This window comes from Mauremys reevesii, linkage group 26, assembly GCF_016161935.1.
Source record: "Mauremys reevesii isolate NIE-2019 linkage group 26, ASM1616193v1, whole genome shotgun sequence".
Classification (NCBI taxonomy): Eukaryota; Metazoa; Chordata; order Testudines; family Geoemydidae; genus Mauremys; species Mauremys reevesii.
In genome coordinates, this window is record NC_052648.1 from 10,136,469 (window position 1) to 10,158,703 (window position 22,235).

Here is a 22,235-nt window from a genome sequence, read left to right on the forward strand (position 1 = left end):
TGCACAAGGGAAGTCAGTGGAAGAGTCAAGGTTAAAGAATCCGCTAGACCATCCAGCGTTGACATGGCAGGGACACTTTGTCACAACGAAGCCCACGCTTTCACCCCTGACCCCCGGCCCTTCTTCAGAGAGAGAAAAATAGTACTCTGGCTATTACTGGTACCACTGCAGTGCCTCCGAGTCCTAGCCATGGACCCAGAACCCATTATACAGCTCCTAGCGCAGCAGCAATGCCGTCTGCAAAGGGATCCAGATTCTTCCTCCTCTCCAGGACTCCCCAGGAGCTGGGAAATTCCATGGGTGGCCCTGGGCCACTGTTGTGCTGCTGTGTGTGTTTTTCTTTCAGAGGAGGCGTAACGCCAGGGCCTTCCACTCGTGGCCGTTAATGATCCCATGGTGCTTTTTGCAAACGTAAGGGTAACGATCCCAGCATTTGGCTGAATGCCCACTTGGATCATCATTAAGAGTTTCATTGCTCTGGGTGCAGGAAGCAAGAACAGAGATAGTACCTGTATGATGCTGCTACGTGTCAGGGCCATTTTAAGTCTCCTTTCGTTGCTTTTCCCATCCGATTTACACAGACGTGGTCGTGGCAAAGTTGCCATTTTGGTGTACAGATCCGTTCCCGTTCAGAGGATCCGTCTGTCCTTTGAAATGACAATCTGGCCTTCTTAAATTCCCATTCCATGTGGTATTCCTCATCGCCCCTTTTGGGTGCTGTCGGACAGCTGATCTGCTCTGCTTACTAATGAGACGCGTGGAAATAAAAATGCAAAAAACGTAGGGAACTCTGATACTAAGGCGGCACATCCGGATACAGAATTGGGCACACGGAGGGAGTATATCTTTGAGAGCGGGTCGGAGCATGCGGCGGCTTCATTAACACTGCTGGGTGATCCTTCTCTTCTGTATTTGTGTTCATTAGCGTAGGTTTCTTCCTGGATTTTGTCTTCTCTCTAAATGGGAATGGTCTTCAGTGAGCCCGGCAGTGTCCCCTGCCTCTGTGCTCCTCCATGCAATTTGCTGGCGTTTCATCCAGCAAACGCTGCACTGTGGCGAGCATGACAAATTCAAGAGGAGGGGGACATGAGGGATCAGCAAAGATGAGCGAAAGAGCCCCCATGGGGTGGCACCAGCCAGAGAGCCAAGACGTGAAAGAGAGATGAATCGAGAGAGAGCAATAATGAAAACCTCCTTTTCATGCTGGCCCAGAGCTGTTTGCTTTTCCCTCTGGCCCACTTGAACTTAAAAGCCACCGCCAATTTGCCAGCAAGTTCAGAGGCAGCAGATCATTTCCAAGCCACCTCCATGTTCTGCTCTGAGACGTGTCTGTCTTGTTATCCTCTGTCTTCTGGCCTTCGCTGCAGTCACTGAAAGGCGGCGTTCAGCTGTGATGGAGTGTTTTGCCTAATGTAGCTAGTGGGTTGGAGTGTAACAAGTCAGTTAAATGTCAATTTTTATATGCAGTTCTATGATGGATTATTTTGAATAGACCACTGTTCTCTAGAGATATTGCTTGAAAGTTTAGGGTCTTTTTATCATTATTATTACAAATGCATTTTCTGCCAGCTTTCATTCCTAGAGGCGATGGATAGAAAGGGGTCTAGCACAGCGGTTCTCAAACTGGGAGTCGGGACCCCAAAGTGGATCGGGACCCTGTTTAAATGGGATCGCCAGGGCCGGCTTACACGTGCTGGGGCCCAGGGCCAAAGCCCGAGCTGCACCACCTGAGGCTGAAACCTGAGGGTTTCCGCCCTGCATGTTGGGACTCAGGTTACAGACCCCCCCACCCCCGCCGCCGCCTAGGGCTGAAGCCCTTGTGCTTCAGCTTTGCCAGTCCCCCACTTCCCCTGCCCGGGGCGGCGGGGCTTGGGCGGGCTCAGGCTTCGATCCCCCCTTCCTTGGGTCGTGGAGTAATTTTTATTGTCAGGATACTGTCTCCCATGTAGACGTACCTCTCCTGCTGACGGATGTTAAAATGCTCTAGGCGCTCCTATGTGTATGTCCCCAGAGAATGCCTCCCTGCCACCAAAACGCATCTACCACTCAGGTGAAAGGCCACACCTGTTTAACAGCTAATGAAAGCTGGGCTCAGGAGTCTGGCAACATTTCTAATGGTTCTGTAACCCCCCAAACATCCTGCTTTGGTGGGATTTTGGTGCACGGAGGACAGGAAATAGAGAAGAATCTGGTATCCAGTTAAAATGGTTGGGATGGGTTGATGATTTTGGGGGAGTGATGTAATTGCTAGTACTGGGAATTTGGCGAGGACACTAACGTCAGTGACCGCCATCTGGGGGTGAAGTCCCGTAGGAGCTCTAACAATCACAGATCGGGGGTTTTACATCTCTGCTGAAAGGCAGCAAGTCCTAGCCCCAGGTAGGGCCAACAGAGTCCACTGCTAACTCCAGTCCGTGTGGGAGATCCACATTCATGTTCAGTATGAATGAGCCGATGGTCAGAGCCCCTTTTTAATTAGACTTTGCTCTTCTCTTTGTACTGTGCTGGTTTGAACGTGTCTGAACCCAGGGCCAGGCTGGGATTTGCTAAGAAGCCCAGACCAAGGTTCGTGTGCTAGGAACGTCTCTGCTTTGTTCCTGGCCGCTCTTTTGAGGAGCCGATTGAGAGCACAGGATTCCACGTGTCACTATTTGAAGTGGGGCTTGGAGATGTTGGAGGGGGGTAGCTGCCTGTGGGGATTGTTTTGGAGATACCTGGCCTTTGAAACGGACCAGCTTGCATCACAGGTTAGAAAAAAGGGCTCTTCCGAAGAATTATCCAAAGGCCTTGGGATAAGTTAGGGGTGGATCAGCAGGATCCAGAAAAGCAAAGACTCCATCGGACACAGGGAATCACCCCAATGTTCTTTCCAGCTTGGAAGAAGAATTTTAGCAAGTGTCTCCCAGGATTCCCTGCCAGCTCAGCACAGGTCTAGTAAGTAGATTGCAACCTCCCTTTCCAGTCGGGCTCTGTACAGTAGCTCAAGCCTTTATGAATCCTACAGTAATTACTGCCTGGGGCTCTGTAGAAAGCTACTCAGAAGCTACCCCTGGGTGCTCTGAGACACAGGGCTTACTTTACACTAGTTTCTGATAACTGCGCTGTCCTGGTGACATTGGTCTATAAACCCCTTTATGGCCTGAGCACTCTCAGACCGTGTATCACTGCCACAGTTGAGGTCAGCAGAGATGGTCATTCTCATAGTCCCTAGATTTAAGACTCTGGGGGCAGAATGTTCTCCCTGGAGGCCCTTTGTCCTGCACTAGGGACAGTGCAGTTATCAGAGAACTCCAGTTCATTTCCCCCATGGGTGCACTGGAGCCCAGAGGTCTATCACTGGGGCACAGTTCTTGTCTCATGCCTGGTCCGGCTCTTGCCGCTTGGGTAGAGCTGTTAAAATAACAGATTTTTCAGTTTGTTGGCTGAGCTGAAAAAGTTGTTTTTGGTTTTTTGTTTTTTTTACACGGTTCTGTCAAACGAAACATTTCATTTTGGTTTGGAGTGTTTCACCTCTTTGCAAATACGACTGAACTCAAATTTTCAATGAAAGGTCATTTGGGACTGAAATGTTTCGTTTAAAAAAAATAACTAAAGGTTAGATTTTGGGGGCGGGGAATGGTTTCGACCAAAACAATCTGGTGAATTTGATGCTGCATTTTTTTTTCTGTATGTTGTGGGAGGGAGGAAGAGGTCCTTCTGAAAAATGCCCCCCGGCTGTACTCCCAAGGGGAAACGTTGGTAGATAAGAGGAAGCCTCTTGTGTTTTAAAAGCCATCTCTTGTGTTAAATGTGCTTGTACCCAGAGATTGTCCATTGGATGTACTTTATCGGTGTCTCTGGGGATTTACGTTGGGGACAGCTCTAGGCTAGTGGTTCAAATCCAGTGCAGGATGCCCCAAAATTGTTCCCCACTGATGGCTTTTGGTGGCCACCGTGCAGTAAGGTGAGGGCCTCAGTGCAGTTCCTAATAGCCAGGTAGCCAATTTGAAACAAAAGAAAATCCCACTGCACTGTCAATGAGGGAGGTTGGTTTGTAAATCTCCACAGGACAGCCAGAAGCTTGTGTTTCTGGTGCCTCTCTTCTAGGGAACGGAGATCTTCAGTTCCTGGGCTGTCAATGTGCTTTCATTTTTGCAAGCCCTGTATGTTGCACTCAATACAAAAGTTATAAGAGAGGAAGAAGTGAATCAGGGCGTGCCTTCAGACTTTAACCTTGAAAATGGACTGTCGCCAAGACTGTGTCATTCACCAATTGGCCACCGGGTCTCCTCAAAACATCTCCACTTGGGTGTCAGTGGACACGTTGCCACTTCCTGGTGGGTTGCTTTGCTATTGGTGTTTCCCATCACAACTTTTAGAGAGAGAGAGAAAGAGAGAGAGAGAGAGTGTGTGTGTGTGTGTGTGTGTGTGTGTGTACGTACACACACCTCTGCTGGATGGATTCAGAACTGCTCAGCGGTACCGTAGTTAAGGCAGTCTCTCCTTCAGTTAAGTGGCAGAGGCTTGTGCTTTGGGATCATGAGAACATGGGTTCTATTCCCACTGTCACCACGAAGCTGTGAGCAGCCATAGCATGCTGCATAGTGACAACCGTGGCACTCTGACGGTGGCCATGGATTTGTTACCATATTATTTTCAGCCTAGAGATTAAATGCTGCATCTGAGCAAAGAAAAATCGACTTGGCAGCATAAAAACTGGCCAGACAAAGAAGCAAATTCATAGCCTAAAATAATTTTAGTGCCGTGATTAATAGACTGCAAACTGCCAGGCCAAATACTCGTCCTCAATGGAAACCTATAATTAGACCAAGTGCCGATGTAAAATAGAGCCCCGGGGCAGCCCAGTAGAATTGTAACATAAACTGAATCGGAAGAAAAGGTTCCTGCAGGAAGAAGCAGAGTAAACCCAAGCTGTTGACTCAAATAAGATCTGAATTGATTCAATGCAGCAGAAGATGAATACGGGGAGGTCACAGCCCAGGGTGTCAAATGCAGACAAGGAGGAGCAAAGATCTGGGCTCCCAGAATAGCAGTCACATAAGATTTAAGTAGCCCGCAGGTTGACCCTTTGCAGAGAAATGAAACCTAAGAAATTCTTGCCTTGATGTTTTCTTATTGGCCACTTCAGGGCAGTGGCGCATTGGCCACTGGGCCGACAGGGCCCGTGCCCAGGGGCTCCAGCCAACTGGGGCCCCCGGAATAAAACTGCCACCAGTGGAAGCCTGGAGCCCCGGCTGCTGGGTGGGCAGGACGGGAGAAGACCCCACGCCCCGACCCCACTCCCCGGCAGAAGCCGCGGGAAGGGGAAAGCCCCACCGTGGCAGAGGCTCCTGTCCCCTCTCCATGGCAGCAGCCATCAGATGGGGGAAGTCCCCCCCCATCCCACTAGGCCCTCCCCCATCCCCAGCAGAAGCCATGGGGAGGCAGGGGAAGCCCCCACACCCGACCCCGCTCTCTGGCAGAAGCACTGGGTGGGGTGGGAGACGCCCCAGCACCCTGACCCTGGTCCCCCGAAGAAGCACGGGAGATGGCGGGACAAGCCCCAGCACCCAGGCCCCCTTGCGCCCCAGGGCCGTGGCACAGGGACAGAACTTCTCCGGTCTTGGGGCCGCGGTGGGAGGAAGCGGAAAGGAGTTGTGGGGCTGCAGTGGGGGCTGGAATGGGGGGACTCTGGGTGGAACAGGGTGGGCCCGGGGGAAGGGGCAGAAAGGGGTGGGGCCATGGGCAGGGCTGGAGGCGGGACTGCAGGCGGAAGGGGTGGAGGGGCCCTCACTTGCTCTGGGCCAGGGCTCCAGGAAACCTTAATCCGCCTCTGCTTCAGGGGACAGCAAGGAGGAAAATCTCTTGTGTTTTTATGATCCCTTCATTCCAAGTGCTTCCCACGTGCGTTCCCGCCACTGAAAATACACCAGCCACCTTTGGGTCAGAGCATGGCAGTGGCTTAACCCGTGTTTAACTTGCTATGAAAGAGGTGCCAGAGCTCAAGCAAATGTTTTTGCATAACTGACACGGCAAGCCCAGGGGTGCCGGGGCTCATCCCTGGCACAAACGAAGCACTGGGGCTAACCGCGCAGAGCAACACTAGACAACCATGTCGGGTTGTGATGTGAAGAATTCTGCATCTCCTCCAAGGGAACATGTACTTCCTCAAGATAGACTTAGGCCAGGTGAGGTCCCGGTCACAAAATTGAGAGTTGAACTGTTGTGAAGTTCTTGGGTGTTTGGACGTGGGGTTTTGGGTCAGTCCTGTTGCTATTTGACACCTTTTCTCTTGGAAAAAGTGCCTTGGGGTCTTTGAAAACTGCCAGAAGAGGTCCGCGAGGTGTAGGTAACGGTGTCTTATTTCTGTTCGGTGCTTTTAGATTTCCAGGAGCGTGCTGTTTTGTGTTAATGTGCCTGGTACACAGCAGAGAGCCACGCCAACACACGCCCGCTGCCCATGGGAAATACCTTCCCCTGTATAAAGCTGATTTATGATGGGCTGCTGGCCGACGCTGCGGTTTTGCGTCAGGAGACTTGAGTTCGGTTCTTAGCTCTGCCTGCGACTCTGTGTGACCTTGGGAAAGCCGCATCACTTTTGCACAGGTGGAAATGGAGGCACAGAAAATGGGGAATAATGGCACATACCCATCCCTGTAAAGTGCTGTGAGATCTGTGGAAGAAAATCATGATTATAAATGCTAAATATTCGTATCCTTTTCCACCTCTCGGAGGGCACTGGGACCATTTGTCAGATGACTAAGGTAGCAGATTCTCTAGTCCTTGTGTTTCCATCACACCTTAACCACCGCTTCATCCTTTATTTCAACAAGGAAAATCATTCAAAGATTGTATTTCTCCCGTCCTTTTCCCATCACAATACCAGCACCCAGTGTCTAACTGAGTGTTACACCTTCAGAATGTCTAATGGACGTTAAATTTACCCTCACAACAGCCCTGCAGCGTCGGTAAATAGCCAAGACTTTTATGAAGTAAAATTCTGAGGAGATGTGCTGAACAGAACAATCCCAGCCTGAGTGGCAGTGCGTCCTCACAGCGACTCCGTCGTGACGTAGTGATAACACCGTGAAGCAGGTGAATTATTGCTCTCCTCAGCTCACAGATGGAGGAACCCGAGGCCTCACAGTAAAACAGCGTCTGAGTCCGTTCTGGCTGGCACTCCCTTGAACCTGGACCTCAGATCAGATCCAGAGTGATAAACAAGGGCTGAGTTGCATGGTTTGAGGCGAGGTGGCCATTCAGTGGATCCTCTGGGATTTTTGGTCACCTTGGCTGGCACATCCGAGTGAGATTGTCTCTCTGCTAGGTGGAGAGGCGGAAGGGAAGATGCGTGGTAGGTTAATCCCTGGTTCTTGAGTCCCCTTTCACCAAAGGGGTAAGATAATGGATTTGTTCCCCACCGTTTAGGGCAGTTTGGACACGGAGGGAATGTCTGCACTGCAATTAAACGTCCGCGGCTGGGCCAGGTCTGATGACTCCGGCTCATGGGGCTTGGGCTGGGGGCTGTAAAACTGCTATGTAGACGTCCGGGTTCGGAGACCCTCCCCCATCGCAGGGTCCCGGAGCTTGGGCTGGAGTCTGAGCCCGAACATGTACACTGCAGTTCTGTTGCCTTCAGACCCAAGCCCCATGAGCCCAAGTCAGATGACACGGGCCAGCCACGGGTATCTAATTGCAGTGTGGACATGCCCTGGATCTCCAATGATGCACAGGCAGAGCCGCTTCTTAGTTCTCCATTTAAATCTCACCTCAGTCTGAATAACAAGTTCCTCAGCTTCACTCTCACTTCTGGGCACCATCTGGTTTCTGGTCATCTTTGCACAACAGATCTCACCATGGGAGACCAAGAGTACCCATGGGAGGGACTGTCTATCTCATTTACTCCACAATCCTGACTCAACGCAGCCAGGATACCTGCTCGCCTCTCAATGGGTCAGACCCTCTGGTCCTGTGGTAACGATTGCTATTGTAGGAACTCGGGATTGGAGAGGATCCACCGCAGTGTTTGCACTAGAGGAGAATTTCCTCTAGCGCTGTGATGCTGTACTCTGGAGAAACAGACCATCCTACGTCCACAGCTGGATCTCCCTGGTTTCTCAGTGGGATCCTTTACTGATGGAACCCGTCAAGGTTGACACCATAACGCTCCACCAGCCAACTACCTGTTGACTCACGTTGGCCAAGGCATGTCCTGGAGCCATCAACTTTTGAACAAAGATTAGCAGCAGGTAGGAGTTGGAAGGGAAAGATCACCGTAAGCAAATACTGATCCGGGAAGGGAGAGCAGGATGGTGCATTAGCGAACTGAAGATTAAGTGACATAAACAAAGTCTAAAGTATGACCTTTTTTTTTTTTCCCCAAGCAGGAGTATTAACAAACTGTGACAAACCAGAAAAAAAATTCTGCCTTCATTAATCCTCCCTCTCATGCACACAGTTGACATCTTGACTGTAGCCTTTGGTCTGCTCCTCGCTCCCAGCAAGGCTCAGCACTCTCGGTTCTAGACCCTTAGTGTTAGCCGGGCTCTCGTGTTAATCAGAGAAGATCATTGACAGGGCACATGTTATGCAAGGCAGGGAGGCGTATCGCTGCTAAGTTACTTCCAAGGGAAAAAAATTAATTCCTTCCCTTTGAGGGAACCTGAGCTGCTGATTGGAGCTAGATCTTTGTTCTGCTGTATGGGGAGGGAGCGCGGTGGTGAAAGCATTTCTCTGCTGGTCTCTTAATTCCTGTAGCTGTCTCAAAAATGGGGGACTTGACACCCAGCGATTGATTGCAAGGTCTGCTGGGAGAATTGGCCACACTATAAGGTAGTGCCTCGAGAATTGGTAGAAATGTGGCAGGCTTTAGGGCAGATTTCCCTCTCTAAAGATGGGATTAGCAATATCTGCCAGCAGAGGTATTAGGTGTTACTGAGCATCCTCCACCAGCCATGTGGCACTTGTGAAGTGTCTTGGTTTCTAGCTTGATTTCATTGGGTGGTTGGTTTGTTGTCTGGAGGAGCATCCTGAATGTGGTGGTGGTTCTCTCAGACACACTACCAGGGTCTTTACATCAAGCAGCATTGGCGTTCAGGTGGCGCAGCTTGACAGAGCAATAGCATCTACTGCACTTCTGCAGGCCAGGATTTAGCTGCAGCAATGGCAGAGGAGAAGAATGATGGTTTAGCCTTTGCTGTCATGTAGGATTCTAGGAAACCCTTGTGCTGCATCTGATCCTGTTCACTGCCAGCAATGCTCCATCCTGCTTCCTCTGAGAACCATGATGGTCTACTGGGGGAAGGAACATCTAGGCACTGGTGTGTTAATGGAAGAGGCCAGTGCATATTTCTGATGGTTCAACAGATTTTTTGCTCCTTGGTCCATGGGTTAAGGGTCCATAGAGGATGCTAAAAGTCACCTACTGCATCAGATTTAAGCCTTAAAAATGAGAGAGAGGTTTTATACAACCCTACTCTGGTCTCCATCTCTGAGTATATTCCAAACCCGCTCTGCTCACACCCACTGACACCAGACTTGATGCCATGGAATCCTCTTCTGCTCCAAACTCTGAACCTTCTTTTATGTCTTCCTCTAATGCACTGGTTCTCAATTTTTTTCCCACAGACCACTTGAAAATTGCGGAGGGTCTCGGCAGACCACTTAATGATCTTTCCAAATGAAGTTTGTACCATTAGCTAACTATTGTAGTAATTAAATTTTTTTGTTCTACAAATAAAAGCACACAACTCATATTTTCGTATCAGTAGTTTTACCTTTCTAATGCAATAGATGTGCCCTCTTTCCCCTGCCGCGGCAGCCCCTGAGCTGGGGCTGTGAAGGAGGGGGGTCTCTCCCTCTCTCCCCCACCGCAGCAGCCCGCTGGGAAGGAGGCAGGGTCTCTCCCCAGCAGCCGCAGCCCTGGAGCTGGGGAAAGTCGCCTCTCTCTGGCCGCCGCAGCCTTTCAGATCTCAAATTTCCCCCTACCTCCTCTTCTCATCCCACTGTCCCCTCCCATCTATCCCCTATTCCCCCCAAGGCCACCACCTCACCTTACATGTGCGTCTTCTCCAGGGTCCACGCACCTAATTAGTGGAGCCACACCTGCACGGCTCCACTAATTAGGTGGGTGGCCCTTTATTCTCTCGTGTGCAGCCACACAGGCGCGCATCTTAGAGGGAACTGTCTGCGGGCCACCTGAATGGAGCTTGTGGACCACTGGTGGTCCAGGGACCACAGTTTGAGAACCTCTGATCTAATGCATTATGGCCTCTCTCTCCTCATTCTGCATTTTTCACAATGCCCACAAGAAGTGAGGAGTTGTTTTTCGTTTGGTTTAATTACGTAGCTCCCTTTGGATTTCCCACCTTCTCTGTGCTCGTCTCTTAGGGTAAAGATGGTCTCTTTGTGTCTCATCCAGTGCTGGGGACACTGGTGTCGTATCACAACTAGTAAATGGATGCTGCTTTCCTCAGGAAAGCCAGGGCAGCTCCATTTTACTTGCTACTTTTGTTGACCTGTCTGTGTCCTGTTTGTTTGTGCAGAAATGTCCTGTGTGGGGCCTAGCGCCAAAGCTTTTCCACGTCTGACATCAGATAGAAAACAGCAATTACAAATTAACAGCCCGTAACAGATCCCCCTGTGTGCTAATAACAGCAGCAGCAAAAATTACCTGTTACGACAAAGGTCAATCAGAAGCCCGCCCAAGCCAGTAATTACTTTAAACAAGTCTTGTTTCAAATGTGTGTGACTTACTTTATATACGATAGCGTACTGGCTAGGGGAGGTGTGCCAACACTGCCCTCTGCGGGATGCCACCGGAACAGCTCAACTGTGGGTCAAAGGCCCTGTGCTGCTGACCTCTCTCAATTGTTTTTCCTCTGACTCAAGCTGTACAACTTGCTTTGAAAGTTCACACACCTCTTCTCTACGGCTGCTGTAAATGTATAGTACAGTAAGAATCCTGAGATTCCTGGGAGGGGCCCCACAAATTTGTTGCAATATATTTTAGCTGCAGAGCTATCGCTTTGCCGTTCTCGTTTGTGCCTGTAGCACCAAATACACACATACACAGCCTGCTATACACTGCTAGAATTCAGAGATGGAAAAGAATTAGGTGGTACCATCAACCTCCATGCATTCAAACAATCGTGTGATTTGGTTCTAAAAATCTTGTGGGAGTTTTTTTTTGTTTGTTTGTTTTAACTAACCAATTTAGTTCCTTTTTTTTTTTGGTTTGGTTTGGTTTGGTTTATTTTGGCAGGGTTGTTGGTGATGATTTTTTACCATCTGGCTTTTGAGTTGTTAGGATAAATGAGGCTCATACTTTCAAGATATTTCTTCACAGCCATGAGGATTAGAATTTTTTTTTTAAATTAAAGCAGAGATTCGCACGCAATCACAGGACTCCAAGAGCTGGGACTTCAAGGAAAACACTAAATAACACCAGACTTGGGGTAAAGTTGGCAACGCTCGGTTTCGCCCGTTTCTTCCACTTCATCCCCAATCAGGAGATTCTCCGAGGCCGCGCCAGTCTTGTTTTAAAAGTCCCAAGCAATAGGACTGCCACCACTTCCCGTATTGAATTAATTCAGCTGAAATATCAACTTTTTCTCCCAGCTGTTCTTGATCTCCCTCTTTCTTCCACTTTGGGGGGTTTGTGCAGAGACCATTTTGTTTGCATGCTCTGTCCCTCCTAAAAATCATGCAACTTTCCAGCCTCCCACACTGCCCTTTAAAGCAGTGGTTCTTCACCAGTGGTACGTGTGTATCCCTCAGGGTACTTGGAGATCTTCCAGGGGGTACAGCCTCTCATCTAGAGATTTGCCTAGTTTTACAACCGGCTACATAAAAAGCACTAGCGAAGTCCGTACAAATTAAAACTTCATACAGACAAGGAGTTGTTTATACTGCTCGACACACTGACATGTAAGTGCAGTATTTATATTCAAATCAATTGTATTTTATAATTATATGGTAAAAATGAGAAAGTGAGCCATTTTTCAGTACTAGTGTGCTGTGACACTTGTGTATTTTTAGGTCTGATTTTGTAAGCAAGTCATTTTAAAGTGAGGTGAAACTTGGGATACACAAGACCAGGGGCGGCTCCAGGCCCTAGCACGCCAAGCGCGTGCTTGGGGTGGCAAGCCACGGGGGGCGCTCTGCCGGCGCCGCGAGGACGGCAGGCAGGCTGCCTCCAGCAGCTTGCCTGCAGAGGGTCCGCTGGTCCCGCGGCTTCGGTGGACCTCCCACAGGCGTGCCAGCGGAGGGTCCGCCGGTCCCACGGCTTCGGAGGACCAGCGGACCCTCTGCAGGCAAACCGCCGGAGGCAGCCTGCCTGCCGTGCTTGGGGTGGCAAAATCCCCAGAGCCGCCCCTGCACAAGACAAACCAGACTCCTGAGTGGGGTACAGTTGTCTGCAAAGGTTGAGAGCCACTGATTTAAAGTACTTGCAAATGGAAATAAAAGAGGTTCCTGCCTTTTTTTTTCTTTTCTTTTCTTCTACTTTATGATGTATAAAGAAGCCCTGAATTTTGTTTTCAACACCCCACAACAATCTCTACTTGCTTTTCACCTTCGACATATCCGGACCATCAAACTTCATCTTCCCGTGTTTCCACTGGAGGTATTCCTGGAGGACCAGAGAGCTGGACTGGGAGCTTTCTTAGCTCTTCACTGAAGAGGTTCGGGCTGTAACAAAATTATGTAGATAGCTGTTACTGCCCTCCACTGGGTGGACCATATCAGGCCTGTTCACGTCTATATATTTCGTCTAATGTCAGCGCCAGCTGCGTTCTTCTGTGGGGGCAGCTGTTGTGGATGCAGGACATTACTGGCTGTGGCGTCACCATGGGTCTGGCCCTGCTCCCCTTGAAGTGACGGGAGTTTGCCACTGGCTGCACTGGGAGCAGGACGGAGCCCTACGGACGACACGGCCGTAGCACAGCATTTTGTATATGTGTTCTTCCTCCACCAGGGAAAGGAGAGAGGATATAGTCCCTCCCGGCTGTGGCTGTGGGGAGGGATGGTTGTTTGTGACTGGCTGGCGATGGCTCTTGGTAGGAAGGAGCACAGTGCAGAGGCTGGGGCATGAGCCTTGAACTCAGTCAAGCCAGGTTCAATTCCTTGCTCCACCCCAGACGTTGTGTGTGGCCATGCGCGGGTCACTTGGGGTGGGATCCGTAAAGGGACTCGGGCAATGCTGAGCGTTACGGTGCCCCGGAAATCCCAGGAACGGGACAAAGCCTGAGCTAGGCTCCCGCTACAATGAACGGGGGGGAGAGAGGCGCCTCAGAATGCGATCTACAAAGCCAGCCGGCTGGGAAGCCACCTAAGCTAGCCAAGGGGATGCTGACAGGAGTGGTGTGGACTAAGGCCTGCCCCTCTCTCTCAGCCAGCTGCCTCTGTCAGTGACCCACAAACAGGACCTGGCTTCGGGAGTCCTGCGCCGAAGCTGGAGTGCAGGGATCAGGGGGAGATTCAAGTGTAAGAGTTCAGGGCAACTGCACCTGTGTTCCCCACTCGTGGTTCACCAAGGGCACCCACTCCAGGCTCCTTAGCTGTCACCTCTCTGGGGCAGAGAACCACGGCTCTCCCCCTCCTGACCAGGATTTGTCCAGGCTGCACAATTCCCTGCCTGCACTATAATATTCCCAGCCAGCCACTATTTCACTGGGAGGGTGGTGAAGCACTGGAATGGGTTCCCTAGGGAGGTGGTGGAATCTCCTTCCTTAGAGGTTTCTAAGGTCAGGCTTGACAAAGCCCTGGCTGGGATGATTTAGTTGGGGATTGGTCCTGCTTTGAGCAGGGGGTTGGACTAGATACCTCCTGAGGTCCCTTCCAACCCTGAGATTCTATGATTCTAAGACTGGAAGCTAGCTAATAAATGACAGTTCAGCAACAGAGCTGAAGGATCAATATGTGAAACCACAGGTGACCCTTTCAATCCATGAATTAAAGTGCTTCTGGGTCCCATTTCAAAGGCAGCTGAAATTCATAATAGGTTTCCAGACAACAAACTTAGTCAACTTGAAGTTTAAGGTTGCTAGGAGACATAAGTTACCTAAAATACCTACCAAGAACATTACAGTTGAGACCCTAATCATTCAAATGTATGGAAATGATCAGTCAAAGTAATGGATATGAAGAGTCTAATGCACTTAAATTCAGATGTTCTTGTAAAAATGTAATTGTGGCATTATCCTACTGCTAACTGTGTGTTAGGCTCTGTGCAGAAGGGTCTGAAGGCGAGGTCACTGCCTCAGAGAATTTGCAATCTAGGTAGAAAACACACAAATGCAGGAAGAGGGGTAGCAAGCAGCAGGAATTGACTATGTATTGAGCATTCCATGGGTTTTGTTCAGACGTGATTTTGGGGAGAGAAGGGTAAAATACGCAGGTGTTTAGTTTGCTAATGCGGCACATTAACGTTTGCATTAGACCTTCCCAAAACAGCCTTAACTCTGACCTGAGCTGTCAAAAACTTGTACTTCTCATTTCCAGTTTTACTTACTTTTTAGGTTGAAAAGCCTCAGAACACGCTCAGCAGATAGAACACCACGATATATAACTATAACTGCTGTGCCGTGAAATACCTAAACAATAGGCTGTGAGGTGTACATCTCAATTATCCCATTAGTTAGACAATACAGAAGCCACATTGTTTTCTATCTATCAATGGTATGTAACTGAAACGTACAGTCTCACACCTATGCTGTAAAATTTACAGTTCCTCAAATTGCGAACTATTTCTGATGTATTCATTCTCCTTATAAAAATCCTGTCATTCGGCATCCTACCATAGCTGTTAGACAAATCATTCATCTACTGTATTGCACAAAAACAGAGCATGAAGACAGCAGGATCAAAGTTAAGGTTTGTTGGGGAATGTCTAATGGACCTTTTTTTTTTTTAAGAGAATGTATGAACTTTAAGGGACTGGGAACTTTTCTGAGTGACTTTAACTAATAATCTCCACACATTTTACCTAGGGAGGTGGATGAAGATTCCACCTTAGAGGTTTTTAAGGCCCGCCTTGACAAAGCCCTGGCTGGGATGATTTAGTGGGGGTTGGCCCTGCTTTGAGCAGGGGGTTGGACTAGATGACCTCATGAGGTCTCTTCCAACTCTAATCTTCTATGATTCTATTATTTTAATATTTAGGCATCCTTAAAAATACAAGCCAAGAATGTTATCATTAATGTCACTTAACATCTAGAATTTGAGGTTAACAAAAGTTTTTTGTCTGAGAATTTCCATGGGTTTTTAAAATAACCCCGTCTTGAGCATGGATGAAGATTCTAATCTAGGCCTCCTAATCCCTGCCATAGATAATGTGGGGCACCAAGAGTGATAGAGGCCCATGGTGGTGGGGGTCCAGTGCCCAATTCCCAGAGCTGCTCCCCCCCTCTTAGAAAAGATGAGCTTGGCAAGTCAGCCGCACCAGAAAGATTGACCTGCCAATGCTGCCCAGCGTGGGGGATTTTAAATGACGCTTCTTTTTTCCCCAGCTATTCTCTGGGTGAGTTTGCCACACAGAAACTTTGCACAGCAGCTTGTGTGGTAGAGGAGAGGGGGGGTCCCGGTTCAGCAAAGCACTTAACTTTAAGCACGTGCATCCGTCCCATTGACGTCAGCGAAGCAAACTCCAGCGGAGAATTTGATCTCTCGTGCATCGCCATCATACTGAATTAAAACCAAGTCGAGGGCAATATTGTGGCGGTCGAGCCAGTGCCCATGGGCATGGTAGAGAGCATGGACGTGCTCTGTCTATCTGACAGTGTTTTTATACAGCTCCCATCACCGCAGGAGCAGAGCACTTCCCCGAGGGGCCCTTGGAGCCATGGTGTCAGAACAAGGGCAGGGCTTGTCTTTATTGGTATCTCATACAGTGCTGAGCGCATTGGTGCTTAGCAGATAATGAACGTTAACTCCGTTTTTGCAGATCTTGGTAGCGCTGACAAGACCAGGCAAGAATAGGGATGGGCCTGGCATTTACCAGCTTGGGTGGAAGCTGACACACTTCAGCTCACGTCCCTTTGCCTTTGACAAAAAGCTCTTTGATTAATTTTCCCCTCCTCCCTCCCTGCCTCCCCTTCCCTGATATTTTCCTCCCTTCTCCCCAGTCACCAGAGGCTGTCGTTTTGAAAAAGCCAGCCAATGGGAAACCGGGGAGCAAGTTGTCCCGGGGTGCGCTGGGAAATGCAGCCCACAGGGGGGAGAAGGCAGAAGTCACGATTCTGGGAGTATAATGCAGCCTGCCGCAGCGCTGATTATGGGGTGGGTAAAGCTTGCCACCTCCAGCTCATTGTTCCAGGAGAAAGCAGTTGAGTGAGGCGTGAGAGAGACAGTTTTCAGGTGGGTAGCGGAGATGTGAAACGCAGGCAGGTTGTGGGAATAGGCTGCTTTAGAATACCCTGTGCTGAAGGTGGGATCTGATTGCCTAGCGGGTCTCCCTAGCCAGGCAGGAGTCCCAGGTAATTGCAGAAATCAGGACTTGTTAGCTCCGTGGCCCTCATTCATATTATAATAAAATGGGCCCAATCCTTCAGCCAAAGTACAGGCCACCAGTGGCTATTAGCCAGGCTGGGCAGGGATGGTGTCCTTAGCCTCTGTTTGCCAGAAGCTGGGAATGGGTGACGGGGATGGATCACTTGATGATTCCCTGTTCTGTTCATTCCCTCTGAAGGCCTGGACATTGGTCACTGTCGGCAGACGGGACACTGGGCTGGATGGATCTTTTGTCTGACCCAGTCTGTGGCCGCTCTTACGTTCTGCTGGGCAGAGGAAGGCAAGGTCTGTAGTGGCCTGGCACACACCTTCTCAGCCGCAGTCAGGAGTGTGACTAGGAAACCCAGCGGCTCTCTGGGTTGTTGCGAACCCGCATTGCAGCTGGCAGAGTTTGGCGGCACAAAGATTGAATGGGCCATGGAAAGTGATCTTCCCTTACCTGTGGGCTCTCCAGCTCCGTGTCGAGGCATATGCCCACGTTGCCATAGAGTTTAAGGCCTGAAGGCACCAGCAGATCATCTCATCTGACCTCCTGTGTATCCCGGGCCACCACTCCCAGCTCAGCTACCCGCCCACCAACCCAAGAACCATAATTAGACCAAAGGATTACTGCCCTCAGGACCCCTTTGCCTGTGGTATACAGCCCTACTGTGTGCCACAGGCAAAGAATAGGAGGGAGCACGGTGCACCAGTGGCTGGGAATTGGTGAAGTGAGATGTGTCCAGATGATCCCAGCAAGCGACCTTCATTCTGTGCTGCAAAGGAAAGTGAAAACCCCCCAGGATCACCACCACCGTGACCTGTCAGTGTCCTCAGGATGAACCAGGCCTTCTCTCGGCAGGGCTGCCAGTCTGGCACCTTTCCCCAGTACTAAATTCACTTGTAGAAAAAGAAAACACATACAGCTGGTTATAGACTGTATCTTCAGATCTCGGTTTCAGCTCCTCTCTCATTCAGCTACGAATCCCCTGTTGGATCTAGATCTGCCAAAGAGGAGGCTCGGATTTATTAAACTGCTGTTACAGCTTCTGTTATCAGGGTGTTATCTTTTTATCCACCTTGTACATTTCTGTCCTCCTTTGATGCTCCTCATGGCAACGTGCTGCAGATCTGAGAGGAGGGATCAGTGGGAGAGAGGGCTTGGAGATGGGAGGGGTGTGTGGTTCCCTGGCCATACACCCCAAAGCGAGGTCACGTTTTTTCATTCACGGCCTGAATAAAACAGCTCTGTGAAAGCTCAGCCTAGGTTTGGGACCATTTATAATGCATAAGTTGACACTAGCTGGCTCCCCATCCAAAGAAGGGAGATATTTACAATGAATAAGACCTTTTTTTTTTAAAAGGCACAAAGTGAGTTTGAAATGAATCCAGTGAATTAATAAATACTCTAGTAAAGCCGTACCAATGCATGTTGCATGAAGGGACTTCCTAGCCTGCAGCTCTGGAGTGGGCAGTATGGAACATAGATTCATCACTTCTGCGGCCAGACGGGGCCACTGCAATCCAAGTGAACTAGGCTGATCTTTTCCACTGCTTGCATCCGAAGAAGTATTGTTCATTCACAGCAGCTCATGCAAAAAAACCTGTTAGTCTATAAGGTGCCACAGGATTCTTTGCTGCTTAGGCTGATCTTGCAATCTCAGCAAATTTAGGCTGGATCAGAACCTGGATGGAAGTTGCAGGAAATGAGCTTCAGGAAATGGGAGGCTTGATTGGGTAGGAAGTGCTTTTCCTTCCGAGCCTGTGTTGAACTAGCTTGGTGCTGATACGCAGGGCAGTTGACCCATGTGACTGCCTGGAGTCTCGGACTTGGGGCAGATGCTGCGCTCAGGGCACCAAGGTGTTATGCTTAAAAGAAGCACACGGGATCTTTTTTAGGGGAAAAGGCAATACGCCTCGTTTATTGAAGATACAACAATTAGCACATGCATTCAATCACTCACACACACACTCTCCCACCAGTCGATGTTCTAGTTACTAGTCCAGAGTCCAGATAAATCTAGTGGCCAACTAGGCTGATCACGGGTAGGGGGGAGCCGGGTTCCGTCAGTCGCGACACAATGCTCTGGGGAAGTCTTGGCAGGATGAACCCAAAGTTTCATGGCCAGGCACCCTGTTTATATAGTGATTTTTCCCTCATTGGGACCAATGAGTTTTGCACCGTCCTGCTGTAATCAATTTGTTGTTTGACAAGTGCTTGGTTGTTTTGTTTTTTTTATTTTAAATTGTTTCTTGTTTTCTTCTTTTTATTAAGTGTTTTAGGGAGTTCTTTCATGCTGGTTTTGATTACAGCTATTTTGTCCTCGGTGATAGGTGCCTGTCTTATTTTTTAGAGTCGTCAATCTGCTTTTCTTTGATATTTCAATAGGGGTGTGTTGCAGCCTCCGGGTGCCCTTGTGTCTGTCTCCGGTTCCTCCCCAGACCATCTGGTTCAGTGATGGCCTTTACATTTCTCTTTTAACACACGCACTTTTTATTCACACACAAAACAGAATTAATTTACGCAGGACATTTTGGACGGGAACATCAAGTTGCAGTGCAAAAGAAAACAATCATGGCATTCTTTGACTTATTTTACAGTGCTAAACCTACAACAAATTGGTGACCCGCGAAAGTCTGTTACTGCCTTGAAATTAGTCCAGACACAAAGAAATTCTGGCTGATGCATTTCTACCAATGGCGTATTAGGCCATTCCTTTCTGCTATTCAAAAAGGGTGGCTGGCAGGATATGGTTAGATCATACATCATCATTATTTTATTAGTCTTTATTTTTTTATTCTAAGTTATGCAAAATACAAACCTAAATTCCTACTACTGCAAGGGCAGGTATTCAAGTTTAACACATGGGGGGGCGGGCACTGAAGGTGCTCCTCCCACAGGGCACCATTTGGCCTAGGGTCAGCCCTGCTGGTAAGCAGTGCCATCCTTCAGATGTGATATAAAATATGAGGTCCTGGCTAGATGTCATTCAACATTCATGGCTGGAGCAGCGGTTCTAGCCCCAGCACCCAGGCCAGAACCCCAATGTGGGCAAGTGCATCCTGCCTCCCTACGCTTCTGCCTCACAGCCTCGGTGGATGTCGTCTTCGCTTCTGTAGGGGGCGGGACTCACCGGTGCGGCGCCTCCTGCTGGTCGTCCAGGGAATTAGCGTTTCCAGCTCCGGAGCGCCCTCTGCAGGCCGATGTCCTGCTTGCCGCTGGGCCCGAATCTCTCCTGGACCCCGGTGCCCCTTTCAGGCCAGGGTGCTGCCCCCTAGCAGTACCCCCTCCACAGATCTGAGTCTCCCCTCCCTGGGGACTCCCCACCCTCTATCACCACCTCGCCTCAGTCAGTGGCCACTGCCAGTCATCACCTAGCTCCGCTCACTAGGGCAGACTGCAGTATAATTGCCACTCGTCAGGGGTTTGGACCTGCTGCCTCTGCCTACCCTTGGGCTGCCCCTCTGCAACCCCAGTACCTTTTCCAGCCTTTAGCAAGGCCTGCAGCCTGCGGGGTTTCCAGCCCGGAGCTCCCCAGCTCCTCTGGCCTTTCCCCCAGCCCTGCTCCACTGCTCCCAAGCAGCCAGGCCCATCTCTCCCTGCTGCCAGAGAGAGACTCTGACCGAGCTCCTGGCCCACAGCCTTTTATGGGGCCAGCTGTGGCCTGATTGGGGCATGGCCCCAGCTGAGGCTGCTTCCCCAATCAGCCTAGGTTTTTCTCTTCCCAGAGCAGCCCCCTCCCAGGGCTGTTTTAACCCCTCCGGGCAGGAGCAGGGTGACCACCCTGCTACAGCTTCCCACTCTGAATTCTTGGACAGCGTAGCGGTGTGCTACTAAGCAGCTGGTGCATTCTACCCAGTGATGTTAACCTTTCCGTGCAGGGTCCAGCGACCCTTCCGTTTCCAATGGATCCTTCAGGGGAAAAAATACTGTGGAAACAGGCTTGTTATTCGTATACCTGTAAATGGCAGATCTGAGAGGGCCTGGGTCAGATCCAGAACCGTATTGCACTTCAAGGGGAAACTGCCTTTCCATTGGCATATGCAGTGACTTCAGTGCCTGATTGTAATCCAAGAAGCCTGTTGAGAACCTCTCCCTTGGGAGGCTGAAGTGCATGATTATTTTTTGTTGTTTCTCTTGCTTTCTCCAGAGGATCGCCGACCTGCTGCGCAGAAACGTTTGCCATGTAAAGCTTCCCAGCCCCAACGGACCCAGATGTTGGTACAGACTCAGAGTTGCAGAACGGTGAGTGAGTGGCTGGTTCCCGACCCTCCCCGTGATGGGAGTGTGACTGCTCGTGTGGTTCTGTTGGCTCTCCTCACGGACTCATTGGATTGCCGAGCTCAGCAACGCCCCAGCGCTTGTGTCATGTGATGTTAATGGTCTCCTAGGCTTCTTGTAGATTACAAAGCCGTGGAGAGCTCAGGATTGGTTGGATGGAGCCTGTCCTGGTCTGTGGCTGGACAGAGGTTGAGGCTGAGGGTTTGGTCTACTAGTTTAAACAGAGAACTGGTTTCTAATCATGGTCCTGCCCCTCGCTCCTTCTACAACCTCAGGAAAGTCCATTAAACACCGTGCCTCAGTTTCCCCATGTGCCAAAGGTGATCATACTGCTGCCCCACCACAGAGCCCGCACCCTCAGCTGGAGCTCTTACCCCCCCACACACACACACACACCAACCTTCTGCCCCATCCCTGAGCCCCTTCCCATGCTCTGAACCCCTCGGCCCCACCCCGCCACATGAAGTTTGTATGTACACCAATATGGAGGTGATGTGTCACACATGGGTGGGGAAAGTTAGAGAGAACACTGCCCCGTCTTGAAGTGGTTTCCATAAGATACAAGGTTTACAGTTTGGTTCAATGGCTCTCAGCACCCCCACTCTACAGCAATCCAGGTGTGACTGGGTAGGGGGCCGAAAGACCCTTAACATCTGACCATGTGAGGGATGGTCTCAAAGAAATACGGCCCCTCTGCTCTGAAACCCACCAATCCTGGATCCTGATTGGAATTTTGCATCTTTTCCTCTAACTGTCCAATCCACAGGGCCGGCTCCAGGCACCAGCGCAGGAAGCAGGTGCTTGGGGCGGCCAACGGAAAGAGGTGGCACGTCTGGCTCTTCGGCGGCAATTCGGCGGCAGGTCCCTCAGTCCCTCTCAGAGGGAAGAACCGGCCACCAAATTGCCGCCAAAGAACAAAGCGGTGGTGGTAGAAGTGCCAATCGCGGCTTTTTTTTTTTTTTTCCATGCCGTTTGGGGCGGCAAAAACGCTGGAGCCGGCCCTGCCAATCCAAAACCCAGGATTCTCTTCCTCTTTTTCTTCTGTCCTACGTGGTGCTTGAATCACACAGTGGTCCTCAAGGTTTATGCCACTTTCATTACTCAAACATCTTGCCAGTGATTTTTATCTCAGTCAAGGGCTGAGAGGAGAGGAGGAACTGATGCTTAGCCATTTTAGAGCCAATGAGCAGTCGCTGGACAGCCCAGAAGTCGGGACCTCAGGTTTAGGCGAAGAGGGAATATATTTCAGAGCAGGTCAGTGAAATGCGATTGGTAAAGAGCAGCGAATAGGATTCCAGCTGAGCAGCAGGAGCCGAGTAATCTGAAGAGCTTTAAGCTTCTGTGGAATTCAGTAATTTAGCAGGCCTTGTGTCAGATATATGCTGGGAAGGAGCTGACCACCCTTAAGGGTCAGGAGGGAATTCTTTGCTGGCTTGCCTGTCATTGCTTCTGGGGGTGCGGGTTGGAGTGGTGATGGCTGGGTTAT

The 22,235-nt window shown here is 50.0% G+C and overlaps 1 protein-coding gene across 1 annotated transcript in view; it reads left to right on the top strand.

Annotated features, from left to right (window-relative positions):
• The window catches only part of LINGO3 (leucine rich repeat and Ig domain containing 3), a 108,134-nt gene that overhangs the window by 15,023 nt on the left and 70,876 nt on the right, over positions 1-22,235 (top strand). The window contains exon 2 of the mRNA XM_039515261.1: positions 20,619-20,713. The gene's annotated coding sequence lies outside the window, so the exon portion shown is untranslated. The remainder of the gene's footprint in view (positions 1-20,618; positions 20,714-22,235) is intronic.